Source organism: Pseudophryne corroboree, chromosome 7 (assembly GCF_028390025.1).
Source record: "Pseudophryne corroboree isolate aPseCor3 chromosome 7, aPseCor3.hap2, whole genome shotgun sequence".
Lineage (NCBI taxonomy): Eukaryota > Metazoa > Chordata > Amphibia > Anura > Myobatrachidae > Pseudophryne > Pseudophryne corroboree.
In genome coordinates, this window is record NC_086450.1 from 325,858,395 (window position 1) to 325,871,677 (window position 13,283).

A 13,283-nucleotide genomic window follows, 5' to 3' on the forward strand; every position below is an offset into this window, starting at 1 on the left:
GCTATGGAACATTATGACTTGGGCGAATAACCATGAATCAGCTATTCTAATAATATATTATTTATAAACTGCAGTGATAAGAAAGAAAAAAAACTTTCACTTCGGTCTGGCAGAAAATAAAAAATCCGCCTCATCACCACATATATAGAACCTCTAAGGTATATAGGGAATCATTTAGGTGTTGTATTAGTTGTGCTCTCATGCGCAAAGTAACAATGTTCGGTACTTTGCGCAGAACCTGTTCTGCGCATGTGCGAATGGGTCCTGCGATTACTTAAGCAGGAGGGCAGCAGAATGTCAGTGATTGACAGTCTGATGCTATGGGGGAGGCTGGCTACCTCAATATGTGAAAACGGAAGCGTGTAGCCGATTAGGGGGTGGGAAGAGGTCAGGGATCTCCATTGTAGGACGGAGAATTCATGCCCTCTGTGACAGGTGGCTTGCACGCAGAGGCGTATCCAGAGAGGAAGGGGCCCATGTGGAGTCTGTGTGGGCCCCCTCCTCTCCCGTAGCCGGCAGCGCCGCTGTTAGCGCTCTGAGCACTGAGACTCTGGCGCAGTGCCAGAGTCTACAGCGCATGCGCAGGACTCCGAAAAAATGCCCGCCACACCATTTTTTCAGAGTCCTGTGCATGCGCTGCAGACTCTGGCACTGTGCCAGCGTTTCTAGTGCTCAGTGCGCTAGCAGCGGCGGTGCCAGCTATGAGAGAGGAGGGGGCCCACACACAGTCACCGATAGACGCCGGAAAGGTAAGTATAGAAGAAATGGGTGCAGTGTGCGCGGTGTGGGCACCCACTGGACCCAGGGGCTCATGTGCACCGCACACACTGCACCCAATATAGGTACACAACTGCTTGCACAGCAACAAAGGTGCCTGCTTCTGCATTTACATACAGAACATTTACATCCAACCACACCTAAATGAGTCTCGTATAGCATTGTGGAGATTGTGAAAAACTCAAAAGACTAACAAAATAATTTACCAACCATTCCTTGCTTTCAAGAGTCATAGCTCTTTAGTAGACCGACAGCAGACATCCTGAAGGCAAGTATCAGGGATCAGGTTAGGGTTTGGGGGGGAGGTTTAAGGTTAGGCACTGTGTGTGGCACTAAAGGTCTCAGCAAGGTAGCACCTCTCATTACTTGCAGTTAGGATGTGCATTCTAGGGCCCCTTCACTGACGGAGACGGAGGAGACTGTTCCCTCTAGCAACAGGAGGAGCCGTCCCTCCGGTACAGATGGGATAAAAGATAGTGAGGTACCTGGTCAGATTGTGGTGGTAGGGGATTCTATTATAAAGAAGACAGACAGGGCAATCTGCTACCAAACCGTGATCACCGTACAGTCTGTCGTCTCCCGGGTGCTCGGGTATGGCACATCGTGGACTGGATAGATTGTTGGGAGGGGCTGGGAATGACCCGGCGGTCTTGGTGCATGTTGGCACCAACGACAAAGTTAGTGGTAGGTGGGATATCCTTATAAAAGACTATAAGGAATTAGGCCAGAAACTTAAGGCAAGGACAGCAAAGGTAATATTCTCCGAAATATTACCAGTGCCACGCGCTAACCCAGGGAGACCGAGGGAGATCAGGGAGGTAAATGTGTGGCTTAGAGACTGGTGTAGGAAGGAGGTGGACTTTTCAGTCAGGCGGCATCTCTTTTGTCGTGATGGATTGTACCTGAATGAGGAGGGGGCTGCGGTGCTGGGGGGCAGGATGGTTAGAAGGTTGGAGGAGCTTTTAAACTAGGAGCCTGGGGGGAGGGTTTAGCTAGAAACTACAAACAGTGAAAACAGTAAAGATGGGGGTAGTGAACATAATGGGGGTGGAGAAGGGGTGAGGGAAAGATCAGCCGGCAAGGACTTTCACATATTTATTGACACAGGTATTACCCAAGGTATTCCCGAATTATTACCTAATGACGATTATGGTTCATCAGTGGGACATATAGAAAATGATGTCCATGGCACAAGAGAGAACACTTACATCGGGGGGGGGGGGGGGGGGTGGGGTTAGAAAGACTTAATAGGTCAAACTGATAATAGTAAGGAGGGCTGTATCAAGCATGATGGGGTGGACCTAGTTATTACCAATACTGTGGACATGATATCAAACACTAAACTTGGGGAGACCTTTGGAAACAGTGATCACTGTATGATCACATTCAACATCAGTTTCAAGGAACACAGCTGTAAGGGATCAACCAAAACATTAAACTTTAGAAAAGCTCATTTCAATATGCTGAGATGGGCACTAAACGACATGCTTTAAAAGGGTTGCTCAGTAGCAATATTCACAAATTCATTCCCATGGGCAGTAAACGCAGGAGTACTAAACTCAAACCAATGTGGCTTAACAAGGAGGTCAAAGAAGAAATGGCTAAAAAGAGGCATGCTTTCAAAGCATTTAAATCTAATGGAGGGGAGGAGTCATTCTGGTACTACAAGGAATGCAACAAAAGTTACAAAAAAGTAATAAGAGCAGCAAAAATTGTAAACGAAAAGCAAGTCGCTATAGAGAGTAAAGCCAATCCTAAAAAGTTTTATAAATACATTAACAGTAAAAAGGTTAAAAAAGGAGAAAGTAGGCCCATTAAAAGATGAACTGGCAGCCTTGATAAACAATGACAAAATAAAAGCAGAAATACTGAACAATTTATTTTCAATCAGTATTTACCAGGGAGGATCAGTCGGTAATAGTACAGCATAATGACAGTGAAGGTAACGACTCTTGCCTAGATGCTTGTTTAAGCGAGGAAGTAGTCCTGGAGGGATTAAGCAACATAAAGATTAATAAATCACCTGGCCCAGATGGTTTTCACCTGAGGGTTCTTATGGAGCTCAGGTCACAGCTAGCAAAACCCCCATACTTGATTTTCTATAGTTCAATTATATCAGGCATGGTACCGAAGGATTGGCGTATAGCTAAGGTAGTGCCAATATTTAAAAAGGGAACTATAAATCATCCCGGTAACTATAGACTAGTTAGTTTAACCTCTATAGCGGTTAAAATATTGGAAGGAATTTTGAGGGATTGCATAGAGGAGCATCTGCAGACTACTAAGATTATTAGCAAGAGTCAGTATAGGTTTGTACAGATCATGCCAGACTAACTTAATCAGCTTCTACGAGGAAGTGAGCGAAAAGCAGTGGATGTGGTCTATTTAGCTTGGCTTAGGAAATACTATTTGTACATGGATAAGTAATTGGCTGGATAACAGGGTACAATGAGTAGTGGTCAATGGGATGTTCTCCATCTGGGCACCAGTGGTCAGCGGTAGTCAGCGGAATACCACAAGGGTCCGTACTCAGCCCGCTACTGATCAATATATTTATTAATGATCTAGGTATAGGCCTGGAAAGCACATTGTCAATGTTTGCAGAAAACAACTTGGTAAGGTAATTAATTCGGAAATCGATGTGGAGTCTCTACAGAATGACTTATTTAAACTTGAAACATGGGCGTCTAAATGGAGAATGAGTTTCAATATAGAAAAATGCAAAGTTATGCATTCTGGGATAAAAAACAAACTTGCGTCCTACACATTAAATGGGGATAAGATAGGGGTAACAGTAGTGGAAAAAGATTTGGGGGTGCTCATAGATAATAGGCTTAATAACAGTACACAATGTCAAAATGCAGCAAAGAAGGCAAGTAAGATGCTTGTGTGCATAAAATGGGGTATTGAGACAAGGGACGAGTATGTAACCCTGCCGCTGTACAAATCATTGGTACATCCGCACCTGGAATATTGTGTTCAATTTTGGGCACCACATTATAAAAAAGATATCAGGGAACTAAAAAGAGTTCAAAGGCGAGCTACAAAATTGATTAAAGGGTTAGAGACACTGGTGTACGGTGAAAGGCTTACCAGGTTAAATATGCATACACTGGAAAAGAGGAATTTAAGAGGAGACATTATTAATATCTTCAAATATGTAAAGGGTCATTACTAGGAGTTAGCAGGGAATTTGTTTATTAAAAGAACTCTGCATAGGACACGTGAGCACTCGCTGGGGCTAGAGGAGAGAAAATTCCGTACACAACGTAGGAAAGGGTTCTTCACGGTAAGGGCAATAAAGATTTGGAATTCCCTGCCGGAGAAGGTAATAATGGCGGACTCTGTAAATGCATTGAAAAGCGGATTGGACAAACTGAAAAAGGTATCCAAGGCTATAGCATTTAATATATTGACATTAAATATCTGGGAGTGATACGAATTATAGTTGTCAAATGGTACTAAAACCATAACTTCAGCAGGTACATTATAATGTGCACAGCTTAGTATAAAACATAGGTTGAACCCGATAGGCATTTTGCCTCTTTTCAACCTCATTGACTATGTTACTATGTTACTATGCAGTGGCGGATCTAGCGAGCGGTGGGCCCAGGTGCGACTAAAAATGGTTTGCCCCCCCCCCCCCATCCCATCCAAGTCCACCCCCTCACCCCTGGAGAGGATATGGTGAGGGGGACCTGCTCAGGGCCAGAGAAATGGATACCTAACAGTGCCGTAACTAGACATTTTAGCACTGTGTGCAAGAAACGGCATCGGAGCCCCACCCCTGCATGCAAAACAGGGGCAGTGCGTGCCGTAGGCGCGCGCAAAAATACATAGTGGCGTGGCTTCGTGGGGAAGGGGTGTGGCCACAAAATAATACCAATTCATAAAACGGTGCACAGTAGTCTCCATTATTCAAATTACGCCGCACAGTAGCACCACTACATCAGGTAGAGACCCTTTTACACCTTACGGCGGACAGATTCCTCTTTTTACACATTACGGCAGACAGCGTCCCCTTTTTACACATTACGGCAGACAGCGTCCCCCTTTTTACACATTACGGCAGACAGCGTGCACTTTTTACACATAACAGCAGACAGCGTCCCCTTTTTACACATAACGGCAGACAGCGTGCCCTTGTTACACATAGCGGCAGACAGCGTACACTTTTTACACATAACGGCAGACAGAGTGCCCTTGTTAAACATAGCGGCAGACAGCGTACACTTTTTACACAATGGCAGACAGCGTCCCCCTTTTTACACATTACGGCAGACAGCGTCCCCTTTTTACACATTACGGCAGACAGCGTACACTTTTTACACATAACGGCAGACAGCGTCCCCTTTTTACACATTACGGCAGACAGCGTCCCCCTTTTTACACATTACAGCAGACAGCGTCCCCCTTTTTACACATTACGGCAGGCAGATTCCCCCTTTTTACACATTGCGGCAGGCAGATTCCCCATTTTTACACATTGCGGCAGGCAGTGCCAAGAAAGACAGAAAGAAAGACAGACAGACAGACAGGCAGACAGACAGAAAGAATTATACTTACCCTCTCCGCTGGCTCAGGCTCCTCGGTGTAGCTTCTGACGATTCCCGGGCAGAAGAGGAGGAGGAGGAGGGAGGTGGAGGAGGGAGCCGCAGCAGTGCTGTGTTATTGGTGGAGGCGCTGCTGCTGCTGCCCCTCTGCTTCACTATAGGCTGTTCTCGGAAGACAGCCTATAGTGAAGCAGAGGGGCAGCAGCAGCAGCGCCTCCACCAGTAACAAAGCGCTGCTGCGGCTCCCTCCTCCACCTTCCTCCTCCTCCTTACCCCTGTGCCGCTGTGCTCCTCTCCTCTCCGGGCGGCTGTGTGCTGCGGGCAGCGGTTGCCCGCAGCACACAGCAGCATGTAATGAGTCAGTTTGACTCATTACATGCTTTGGGCCCTTGGACAGAGGCGGGCCCCAGTGCAACGCACTGGTTGCACTGGCGGTAGTTCCGCCTCTGTTACTATGCTATAAGGGCCTTATTCAGATTTAGTTGTAAAATTGCAAATCGTCCAATTATCAGCAGACTGTGCATGTGATGTGAACGCATTGCGCGTATGCAGTGGTTAAATTGCGATTGCAATTTAGTGAAATGCGATCGTAATTTGATTGACAGGAAGTGACCGTTCGTGGGTGTTACCATGGCGTTTGTGGGGAGTAGTTGGAAAAACGTAGGTGGATCATGTCTATTTTCGGAGCATGTATCGGACATCAGTTGAAATGGATTGCGACTAAAAACATTGCGCCGGTGCAACTGCATGCTCATTATTCTGAGTAGCCCTGGGTAAACCGCAATTGTTGATGGTACTCGATTGGAGGGTGTTTTTTACCTTTCTGGGCGGCTCTTTACATGTGATTTTTAGCAGAAGCAGGATTATGCTCCAAAACGTCTGTAGACTGTCACTCACCTAAACTCTGCATCCACACTACGTCCGACATCACAGTCCAAGATCTGCAGTGTGACTAGGGTAGCCAATCCCAGGTAATTTTTTCAATCCCAGGAATCGGGATTGAAAAATGTTCATTCCCGGGATACCCAGGATTGGCGGGTTTTGCATAATTTCACTTTTTTCAATGTGTCTCTCCCCCCCTCCCACTCCCCCCCTTGCACAGCCCAGACCAGACCAGTTAACTTACAATTCTACTGTCTGGCGAATGGGAGGGTCCACTTGATGAGGACTGCGGCGGTGTGAGGTCCTACAGCTGGTGTCAAGCTGTGCAACGTGACCCCTGACATCACGTCATACTGTGCAGTGCACCAGCCGGGGGAAAGGTGAGCTGGGCAGGGGGATCCCCATTGAAAAGACAGAGGGAACTTCCAATCCCGAAATCCCCAGGATTGGAAGCTGCAATCCCCGGATTGAATCCTGGACATTTTTTGGCTACAATCCCGGAAATCCACCCATCCCGATCCCGGGACTGGCCACAATAAGTGCGACACCCGCGCATGTACTATATAGATCAGAAAAAAAAATATTGATTCACCATAAATCTCCGAATCTGGCCCTTTGTCTAATGATAGACTAAAAAGCACAGAAGGCATGCATAAAAATTAGAGACGAGCAGGTTCGGATTTACTCGGTACTTTACAGCAGAATTATCGCAAGTTCTTTTTTTCCTGGATTTTTCTTATTGTCTAAACAAAACACGTGACGTCAATAAGGAGATTCGGGTACATCAGAGTAAAACCGAACCCGCTCATCTCTAATAAAAATGACTTAAAAGTGCATCTACAAGTTCATTAAAATTACATAATTCTCTTATAGACAACTTGTGACTCTGGCCAGCTTTAAAAAATGTAAATTAAATAAAATGACTAATAGGAAGTCATGCAAAATGGCCCAATCCACAAAGCAAATCAAATGCAGAATATAGCCTACCGTATGCAGCAAACGTAATTTCTGTTCCACTTTGTCACTGGCTTTTTTCAGACTTTGTACTCAACAAAATGCAATAACTATGTACTGTTATGTAAGCAGTTGCAGAAGCAAAATTGCAGGATAAAGTCAAGCCCTTCAGATAATGCTGATATGATGGTAAACTCCTTTCCTGTGCTTAGCATTGGCACCAGCCACTTCCGTTCCGTCAATGGTAATTTCATTTTTACAATGCTCAACGTTTTTGAAAATAACATTTGGTAAAATACAGAACAGGGGTAAGTATATTAAGAAATGACCCAAGTACTGGCAATTGTATTATACTCCATGACAGAGGCAAGGAAGGTCAAACAAAGTTGTACAACTATAATTGTATAATCATTACCAAAACGATTTATTTCCTATGTAGATTTTAATACTTATTGCCAATGATCAATATTCCATTTAAATAGTGAAGAACCAAAACCACAAACAGGTGCACAGGCGCTTAAAGGTGCAAACATGGTAAAAGACCATGTATACGTTCCTAATGTATGGAAGTGGAAGACCCTCCTGATGAGTAATGGGTTGAATAACAATGCCCAAGAGTATAGGATCTTTCTCACATATGTACTGCAGATAAAAGACTTTACTTCTCAACTGAAGAGAAACATAAACAAACATAATACTGATACATTATCACAATATGTGATAAATAAAATAATGGGCTCCTACCAAAGGATGAGACTACACAATAAGGTTGACAACTGCATGTGATAGGGTGAGGACACCAGCCATTAAGGATAGTCAGCTCACAAATCACGCTCCACCACACATATATTGATCTGCAATGTTTACTCCTGTATACGAGAAAAGGAGAAAGCATCTAATAGTGGTAATCCGATTTATTCATGGAACAACATAACAGCAAAAAAACATATGCTGAACACCCGTAGAGATAGAATGGATACCTACCAAATATAAAGTATACACAGACTGGTAGACAAAAAATGCATATGTAGACACAGGTCTGGGCATCCCCAGGTGCAGCCAGGTAGTGTCCTGTATTCTTACCAACGCGTTTCAATACAAAAGGCTGTGTCTACGTATACTTTTTTGTCTACCTGTGTGTGGAGACTTTACATCTGGTAGGAGTCCATTTCCTGAGTGCAGTGTGAGGTGTAAGGGCACAGTGTAAGTAGTAGGGGGACAATGAGCTAGTGGGAGGGGAGGAACAGTGAGTTGTGGTGGGACAGCAAGGTGTGAGGGGTAGCAGTGACATATGATGAGGAGCGATGATGGAATAGTGAGGAGTGAGGGGGAGCATTGAGGTGTTAGGGGGGTTGGTATGGCCACCATACCGACACTGGAACCCTGGCTTGCAGATGGCTGGCAGGGGAGGGGGCACGAGCAGAGCGAAGCCCCTTGCGGGTTCGCTGTGTTTGCCACAGGTTATATTCCCACTCTATGGGTGTTGTGGACACCCATGAGTGGGAATAGTCCCTGTTAGTCGGCTTGCTGACTGTCGGGACTGTAAGGGGGCGGACTTCCAGCGTCGGTATTGTAACCGGCGGTCTCCTGACTGATGGTCACGTAACTGCTTCCCGTGATGAGGGGGAGCAGGGAGGTGTGATTTGTCTGTGAGGAGTGGAAACATTGAGGCGTGATGTGGGCAGTGAGGTGTGATGGAGTGGTGAGGAGTGATGGGAAGGAGTGATGGGAAGCGGTGATGTGGGAAGTGAGGAGGAGCAGTGAGCCAACTGCTCTGATAACTGCATTTCAGAAACATTTTTGGAATACCACTGACATCATCATAAGATCATACTGTATGACAAAAGGTTAAGTGGTAACGGCTACTGATACAGTAGGTCAAGGGAGGTGTATACTCTCAGGGCGCATCACATGTGGTAATTATGGTTTTAAATCTAGTATAATACGAAGTATTCCTTTGCAGTTAATAAAGCTCAAGGGCCCACAACGAGGTGCACAACTTTGCATATGGACAAACATATGCATTATTTCTGTGCATGCAAGAGGTAACTGCTACAACAATTTGCATTCAACTCAGTGTCAAAACCTATGGCTTTATATCAGGGTGGTAAATGCACACTAAAGGACACATAATTCAGTTAATAATCAATCATAAGGGCACTTTATTATAAAAAAAAAGGATAATTAACAAGTGATTTGATAAAATAAAACTAAACTACATTATCTGATCTGACAGATTTCCGAGATTTCAAATACATCTAAATAAGGTAACACCCAGTAATTTCTGCATATTGAGGATCCTCTGCTTTCCATAAAGATTACCTAAACACCTCATCACTCGACTATTGCCATCAGACAGATGTGGAGCCAGGAAATGAAAAAGAAATATAGATCTTGGAAACATATATTTCCGCAACGTACGCATAGCGCAGAGAAGGTTTCTGTGAATTTATGTAAATGCTAAAAGCATCATATCGATCAATGGAAACTGTTTTGCTCTTTAGATTATGCGTAGTGGAATAGTCACTTCACTTAGAAAACATCACTAACTACAGGATGATTTTCCTTTCCTGATCGATGTCAAAGATGTTTTAGTCAGGGTGATTTAAAAGCATTGAGATTAATTAATGGATCTATGGATTTCTTTAGCATCCGTTTAAACACTATAAGCCTGATTTAAAGTTGCATGTAAAGTGTGCTCAGAAATAAATGGGTCCAAGTAAAATTTAACAGTCATTATTATCAGCATACAGTGCACCTGCATACAGGTCTTCTTTGGACGGATCCATAAGAGGAAAAATTCAATTAAATTGTTTGACTTAATGAATCAGCCAGCAGTTGTTCAACATTACTGTGTCACTGTGAGTGAGTGGTATAAAATGATTTTCGGCTCATACTGTGTGGTATAACATGAATTTCGGGTTATACTGTGTGGCGTAATGTGAATTTGACTCACACTATGTGGCGTAATGTGAATTTCGGCTCATAACGTGTGGCATAATGTGAATTTTGCACCTAGGCCCACGACTCTCTAGTTCCGCCATTGGGTCAGGGATAGGTTGGGGAAGTGTAAGCAGCAATAGGGTGCAGCGGCAGCTAGGACTCAGGATTATTCCAATTGTAAAGCGCAATTGAATTTGCTGCGCTATATAAGAAACTGTTAATAAATAAATAATAAATAAATTATGCCATATTGGACAGTCAGTACCGGCTGGTGATCGCACCACTGTTTCATTTTATTTCTCTGGGGTGTATTATAATTACTTTATTATTGGGAACTAGGGAGAAATTAGATTAAGCCATGTGATTTTACTGATAGAATGTAAAATAACACTAGACATGTCCCTGGGCAGTGCTAGACACGCCCCAAAAAAGGTGGTGCAAGACACGCCCCTCCAGCAGTGCACCCCCTAATAAAATTAGCTGCACACGCCTTTGGACGGGGTTAGGCGGTTGCACCGGAGGAAGGGGGCTAGGCTCTGTGAGTGGAGAACAATTGGATCTCTGCCATCGATAGCAAAAAACGTCTACCAACAGTGGCTAACCATAGGTGTGTGATGGCCATCCCTACTGTTCCATTCATAGCCGCGGCAGCCCAGGCACTTTGCATTTGCTTCACCCATTCTTGATGTCCTTGCAGATAAACAGTAGATGAAGTGCATGTGAATAGAAAAGCCCATAAGATAATCAGTGAGTTAGAATGAGAACAGCACAGAAAAGTATAGATCCGCCACCTGCTGTATGTAATTGTGTATGCAACTTTAAAATGGAAGGAGCTAGGCCAATCCGAAGAATAACAAAGGATTTATGATTTTTAGCTGCTTTTAGTTGGCACAGGAAGCCAGTGGTATCAAATGCATACAATTAGCAAACTCAATTAACATGCTCAACTTCTATCTGTTACTACAGAATCAATAGCAAACTCCCACATAATACCTTCTTTATGTTATTTACAAGTAAGTAATTTATAGTGTGTGTGTGTGCGCGTATATATATATATATATATATATATATATATATAAAATGTATAGCAAAGTGCCATTGTTTCGTTTTAGAAATTGTTTCATTATTATTCAAAACCATTTCTAAACCTTTATTCATAAAAAAATACATAATTTCTTAACAAAAGATTTAGCATTATTTTTTGTTTCCCTTGGATTAGCTTTAACGAATAGGTGAAATGTCACCATATTTAATAAGTGTACTATTCAGTGCATAAAACAGAAGGATTCGGGTGGAAAAAAAAAAGAAAGAAAAACATTTATTAGTTCTAAATTGCATGTAAAGGTACCAACAAATAGTTTTTTAAATTTTTACAGAGAACAAAAATAAAAATGTGAAATTTAGGTTCTCTTAGTTATTAATTAGTTGGTAACTTTGCATGCAATTAACCTTGTACAGCATAAAAAATGTTTTGCTTTTTTTAACAGTAAAAAAACACGCATTTTGTCTAAAGACACAAAGACATTCCAGTTTCCTTCACCCAGTAGAGGAGGTCATTATATTAGCTCATATTTTATTTATGAATACTTCGTTGGAGAGGCCCGGGCCAGCTGCTGATGGGGATGGATGTCTCTCTTTGTGGCGCTGAACAGTGTGGTTTACTTTAACGGTTTTGGAAGGGGGCGTGGTCATGCCTCAGGGATTAGGCCAACCCTCTTGGTAGTAGGGCCCTACTGTATGTCTGTATGTATGTACTGTATGTATGTACTGTATGTACTGTATGTATGTATGTATGTAGGGCCCTGGATGTCTCAATGGCCCTGCTCCTATATAATACTGTAACTGATGCAAGGGAACTAAATTTGCCATCTGGCATCTCTTGATAATGGCAGTCTGAAATCCCAGATGTCAAGTAAATAATATTCCAACGGGATAGTACACACTGCAAGCTGCATACCAATTCTCAAAGGCAGTATAAATTCTCTGACACTAAGATGACACAAGTGGGATGTACAACATACAGAGCTTCTTACTGCTTGTCAATGATCAGCAAATAGCTTTGATCATTTTGGTGAAAGCTAGACAAATGTTTGATGGGTTGCTATTGATAGAGTTAAATATTTACCTTTGAACATAAGCTATATACTTATTATGGACTAGTACGCAATCGGCGCACGGAGTACCGTAAGGGTACGCACTTAGCGTAGCAGACGCTTAACCGTGGGCGCGACGCACAAGCGGCACGTACGCTGTCGGGCTTTCACTTGGTATCGAGCACGCTATAGGCGGTCCGAGTACCGTACTGCTACGCTGTTGGCGTAGCGGACGCTGTGCCGTGAGAGTGAGACACGAGCGGCGCTGACGCTCACTGAATGACACACTGTAAACCTTGTTTAACAACACACTGTAAGGGTAGGTTTATACTGTAAACCTTAGTACTGTAATATTACCACAGTGTAACGCTTATTGACCCTGATAATATGAAAGCTGTTTGAGCGATTGAGACGCTCAGAAACCCTATACAATAACTGGTGAAACACACAAGACCTGGTAAGGTTCCAACACCTTCGTAGAAGATACTTTAGTATAAAAAGGGGAAAAACAGTTACAGCTTATACACTACAGACCTAACATCAATACCTAAACAGAATAACAAGAAATAAATGTGAACAATAGCGAACGATAGCAAACAGAATAAAACACAAAGAGAATAAATTGGCAAACACTTAAATGATAACAAAATGAGAACGAATGGCGTACATAAAGAATTACAAAATGGCTACAGAGAAACTTACACACGTGGGAATGATTCGCAAGCGCGTTCTGGACCAGCCCTCAGCCTTCAGCGTTGAAAACCTTTGTAGAGAGAGTGAGTGCTGGTCCAGCAATGGTGGCCTTTATATACACAACATACAGTACGGTACAATGGTCCCTACAATCTCATTGTTCATTGGACACAGGAATGTGTCTCTGCATTATAACAAAAGGTCATAGGTGGATTCGAACAGGTGGGCTGTGTCTATTTCCAACTGCTCAGGTGGGAGGTATCCTCAGGATTCCCGCCGCATGGATAATGAACAGTAAATACAGTGAATGTCTAGAAACTACTTTTAAACATAACTATACGCAGGAGCGAACAATCTCTTCCTAACCAACACCGAAATGTTACATTTA

General features: G+C 43.3%; 1 protein-coding gene across 6 annotated transcripts in view; it reads right to left on the reverse strand.

The window, feature by feature from the left end:
• METTL18 (methyltransferase 18, RPL3 N3(tau)-histidine) overlaps window positions 1–13,283 on the reverse strand; it is a 379,064-nt gene that overhangs the window by 167,741 nt on the left and 198,040 nt on the right. Inside the window, exon 1 of one of the 6 annotated variants that reach the window (XM_063934333.1) lies at window positions 2,676–2,763. The exons of the other annotated variants lie outside the window; for them this stretch is intronic. The gene's annotated coding sequence lies outside the window, so the exon portion shown is untranslated. Of the gene's footprint in view, window positions 1–2,675; window positions 2,764–13,283 lie in introns of those variants that run through there. 6 annotated transcript variants of the gene reach the window in all.